Below are 6,000 nucleotides of genomic sequence, written 5' to 3'. Positions count from 1 at the left end.
TCCCACTTGTGTTTTCATTCACTACACCTCTGCAGTATAAGCGGAGATTATAAGGGATTTATATTCAAAGTTCTTTATTTGTAGGGTCCCCTAACTTTAACAACAGAAGTGTTTGGACGGCCACATTTTCTTATTAGCGCAAGTAGGTTTTATTTCTCAAACGTGTTTCTGGGTGACTGATCAAACAAACGGAAAATCATTAATCATACTAATGGTATTTAGCCTAAAGTTATACAGGACGAATTGTTAAGAAAATAATTTTCGGAGTCCAGTGAACCTTCCCAGTTTTTAATTGCTTAAGCTGTTTCAAAAGATCCTTTGACTTCAGTTGCGGGGAGAACAGCGAAAACCTATCGAAGTTCAAGTATATAAGGATATCATTTGGCCCTTTTACTATTCTAAAAATTTATGAAAAATTTTCTCACTTAGATCGCGTGTTTCTCTCCATTTACAATCATTCAACTGAATGAATCTGGACTGAAATTATTCCAAGTTCTCACATGGGCACTTCAGCCAGCTGATGATTAAGTTAAGTGGTCAAACAGTTTGCAGAACTCGCTAGACTGTTCTTTTTTGATAGGGCTAATTTACCTCATCAACGACATGTCAAGTTTTATTATCCAGAATATTTTCCTTAATATTAAAGACCATAACAGAGTACATTGACAGATTCTCTAATATGGCATCATGGCACAATCGTTTTGTTATTGAAATACCAAAAAGACTGAGATAATAATTTGCCTTTAGGAACTGAACCTGTGATCCTAAACAAACAAATATCAGAAGATGGAGTCAGTGAATGTGTGCATGAATGCATATTAAATAATTAAAATGGCCAACTACATATAAAGTATTCATTCGATATGTTATGTTTATGAGTTATTTATTTGTTAACAAATAATTAATTATTTAGAAATATTTTACAAGTTGCCTGTAAAAATTATGAAGTTGGTATCAACGTTGGTTTTAACGTATATTCCAGCTAATGACCTGTTTTTTATACATCAATAACACGTCTGCTTTAACTTTATTTCCATTAGTACAGGATGAGTGAATAAATTTTACTAAGTTCTTTCTAATGGAGATACGTCGGGTCATCGAAAGAATTATCTATGGCTTTTAAACATGTCATGAGAACAGTAGTTGACTGTGCTTTATTGCACTAAATTAAATATAAAATTAACAAAAAATGAGATGACACTCTCCCAACAACAGTAATTTCTCAGATCCTTTGGAGCTAAATCCAGGCAATACAAATGGAGAAACTACTTCAGAATGCAAATATGCTTAATGCACTCGGATTTAGAAATTAAACTCAAGGGGAATTTGATCATTCCCACAGTCATTTGTAGCTAGGCTAACATTGCAATTGAACTGATGGTATCTGGAGTTGACATTTAGCATTTTGCTTTCCACTATACGAAGACAAACCTTTTGTGTCATATAACCATTAACCGTGGTTTATATTTTGGAACAAGTGAAATGTTCGTCTTTACATAAATACAAACGTTAACTTCTGCTAAAATTTTTGTAGCTGACTAAGTGTGACATGACTAAGTTATATATTTTTATTTGGTATGATGATAAAATAATTTGTAATTCCAGATGAAAATATTTTAAGACAATGAATTAAGCAAAGGATTAATAATTAGGGATTAGACAGTTAAACAGTGGTCAGTTTGTTGACTCAACGTGCTTTACTGACTTCCCAACCGCTTATTATCACCCCACGCTGCTTCTGTACTAAAGCTAGAACAGAGAATGGCCGCAGTATATGAGTAAATGTCTTACTTCAAAGTTAATGTATGAGTAGAAAACTAAGTGTACTGATTTGTTTAAATAGTGGTTCTTTATTGAGGAATGGAAATAAATTGGCTAGAAACCTCAACTCGTGATGTATATGTGGCGCTTAGCGCATCCGTAAGCCTGGAAAATGGCTTCCAGCAATAATAACATAAAGAATAATTATGACATACGATAGTGCAGACGACAGCTAGTAGCTGTGTCTGATCTTGATAACATTTTGTAGGGTCGGTGAAATGTCACTGAATTCTGTCACTGCCGTCAAATTTTAGTCGAAACTATGTACATTTATGACTCGTAAGTCAACATACTCCGTGAAAACGTATTTCATGTACACGAGCAATCATAGTCTACGTATTAATGAGACACTTCGTCGTACTTGATGTCACTTAACGCTTGATAATAAGCTCTTTTACGAAATGATTACGTTATCTAAACCTAAACTTTAGTTACATCGGTGGTTACCATTTAAATTAATGTTTACTATGAGCTTTGTTTTTGCTGTTATCTCACACGGTAAATTATGGCTCGATTTCCTTATTGCACGAAAGTCACTTCAATTTCGTCTTCCGTTTATTCACATGCAATACGGGTTTGGAAAATATCTAAACGACCTCTGAAATTCTCCACGAACCCCACGATAGTCTTCGTATATGTTTGCTTTTACACATCCAATTGCTACATTAGCAATGCCCAAACGAAGGTTCAGTATAATTTTCAGTATACGAAAGGATGTTACTTCGATGTGACGTTACAATACATCCGAACTATTGTAGTTATTCAGCTTCGAAGTCGTATTTTTTTATCTTATGAAGTATTGTTTCCGCGTGGCTCCTATCTAGCAGATGATTTCGGTACATCAATCGGCTGTTCAACTACTCGACGATCTAAAGCCTGTCCAGTTCAATTGGTGGTTTGACGACACTCATTCACGCGAATCTTCAGTTTACGCAGTCGGGCGCATCTCCTGCAAACTGACAACGATATTGTCGTCTCTACCCCAACACTGACAGCATTTTTCACCGATATCATTGACATGAGTCCAGAGTGACACTCTTGGTTTCTTATGTTCTTTTCGACATTTTTCGGTTCACTCATCAAACACATGTGTAGCACCCACCGTTTATCATTTAGAGATTTCATCGTGCCACCTTTCGCTCTCGACCTGTATTTCTTCGACCCTTATTGATTTTCACAGCAGTTATCAGTTTTTCCAAACTGACTGCAAGTTGATCAGAAGCTTCGCACAAGGAAACCACGACTTATCTTCACGGTTATACTTCTGTACTTACAGTTAGTCTGTTAAATATAGATATGACTAGAAATTGACGCTTACGAACAGTTGAACCGATGAAAGTGCAAACATTGACATCGATAGATAGTACGCTTATCGTACTATCACTGTGACATCACTACTCTTGTGGCAAATTTAACTTTTCTCATCTGAGGAACTCAACCACTTGTCAGAGCTATCTTTTTCAACGCGACTTGATAAAACTCCAAAATGTTTCTTTTTCTATTATTTCTATGGTTGATCGCTTAACATTCAACCAACGTCCTTGTTACATGTTATTACTCGTAGTTTCCCGATCAGTTTCTGCAGCCTCCTTTCCATTTCTCTTACAGCTCGGCAATACCCGGAGGATTCATATTAATCGTCTGGCAACCTCCGGCGCGCGACTACTCCCAACATGTTTGGTATCGATTTAAACGGCCGTTGAATCTGGTGGGGTAGTATTGTAGGGTCGGTGAAATGTCACTGAATATCGATCCCTGTCAAGGTCAATGATAGTCAACGCGCACCAGTCAATCGTACGCCATGGACTTGCCCACGCGGCAGTGGTTGTACCTTAACTAATATATTCTTGTAATAACGTCCTTTGTGTTGTACAGTCTCCATAGCCCCTTGTTACGTCGATGGGGGCAATCCACGTAAGGTGCTGGTCGCGAGGTGAGACTTCAGCGTTAGTTGGTTCGCCACACCGCCCCCGTCTAACTCGAGTAGGCCTCAAATCATTTCGACATAGAACATCAACATTGATGTTCTACAATTTTATCAACAAGCAAAACGGAAACTGAGAGCAATCAAATATGGAAGCTATTGCGTTTAAAGGAAGATTTAGTGATCAAACAAAGTTGAGAATAGCTGATACAGGGGTTGAGAGAGAGTAATTATAATGGTAATTACAATAAATGTCATGAGTATATATAAATATTTTAGGATATTACACGACAAACTTGCGCTACAATATACTCGTAGTTGTTGGGACTACACTGCTTACTGAATACTGATAAGTGGTATAAAACAATACACAAAAACGGATAGATAGGTCAGTCAGCGACAACGTAGGACCAGGCACATATATGCATCGGTCCAAGTTGCCATACCTCGTTAGCACAAGATGAACACCGGATCCATAGAAGTAATTATTTTAGTGGTGGTAGTATATAAAGAAAGGTTGTATATAAGGATAGGGAGAGAACATGAACGTTAACAACCTTGACACATTATCTTTTAGAAATTTCTAGAAACAAACTCATTACAGTAACAACACAAGTAATTATCCTATCAAAACTTGGCATTTAATCCTTCGTTTTTCGAGTTGTTTACGAAGATCTTCTATTTAATACTATTAGAATATAACGTTTTCTTTCTGCTTCTCTTGAGACTTCATTGAAAGAAATTCGTAGACTACCAAGAGCTGATTCCAGATTGCATAAATAAATCTCAGAAATTATCGCAAACTATGTCAATTATCTTAAAGGCTGTGCCACCAACACGAGCTTGTTACTTCTGGTACGTAAAATTAGATTGTAGTGATACTTAACCATGAGCCGACTTCACTTGATATTTGGTTATCATGACTCGTTTAAGATAATTGTCTCTTTTTGTTACTTCCACCTAAATCTTTTTACAGCCAAAATTTTGATTCAGAGTAGGTGTCTGGACGTAGCACATGAATATAATTTTTTCATAAAGCACTATACATGTAGGCTTACTACTACTGTACGTTCAATCTTATACCTAATCCCATAATTACTTTTTACTCATTTAAATATTAAAAATTGGATTCTAAACAAATTTAAACTATGATGAAACAGCAGTCCCATGTTTCTGGCTTTTCAATGCTCCTCCAGCTAATATCCATCTATGATTAATACGTACGCCAAATAGATTTGATAAATTAGCATTGGATAAGGTAGTCTAGGTAAGAGACAATGAACTTTTATCTTAATAGATACTAACTTCTTATACTTTTAAATATATCCGTGTGCTAATTTGTGGTGTTTGAATGAACCAATGATTCTCTTGTATTGATGACTGCTTGATTTCGAATTCCAAATACAATACATTCGTTCGTGCTCATCTAATACTTCTTGAATTAATAACGTTATTGCTGGAATTACTAGTTTATACTATAATTCAAATACTTAAAATTATTATATTGGCGTCGCGATGGAGCCTACGATAGAACAGTTGGACACTCATTCAACTCCTGAAGCTTTTGAGGATTATTTTGAAAGGTTTGAGATATGGAGCATGATCAAGAAAGGTATGAAGGGTGATAAAATTGTGGCACATTTTCTCACATTCATCGATAAAGAAGCTTATAGTTTACTAAAAACTTTGGTATGTCATGAAAAGCCTATCTTACTCTCTTATACAACTCACAAGGAACTACTATTAAATCATGTAAAGTGTACCAGTTTTGAATGTCGTGAGAGAGCGAAATTTCATTAGATGACTCGTCAGGAATAACCAAAAGGTTAGGGAATTCATCCTTGAATTGCAAAGACAAGCTGCCAAATGCAATTTTGATGATCAACTTCATGTGCAGCTGAGAGATCGAATAATTGCAGGAATTAACATACCAGGTCTGGAAAAGGAGCTGTTAAGAATGCCGAACTGTTCCTTTTAAGATGCTAGAACTGTATGCATTCATGTGCATTTCGTAATGCTAAATGTTTTAAATGTGGCAAGATAGAACACATTCAGTCAGTATGCAAAACTACCGTTCACTTTGCTTCAAGTATTACTAAGTCTTGTGACTTAGATTCCAATAATCCGGCTGTTCCTAATGATTATTTGGCTTTATCCACCACTTCGAAAGATAATGTTCATATTCAAAAGCGATTACATACATCCTTTGGTTCATTTCTTGACTTTATTGTGGATACAGGTAGCATGAAGTCCAT

Source organism: Schistosoma mansoni, chromosome 1, assembly GCF_000237925.1.
Source record: "Schistosoma mansoni strain Puerto Rico chromosome 1, complete genome".
Taxonomy (NCBI): domain Eukaryota; kingdom Metazoa; phylum Platyhelminthes; class Trematoda; order Strigeidida; family Schistosomatidae; genus Schistosoma; species Schistosoma mansoni.
Note: the sequence above shows the minus strand (reverse complement) of the source record.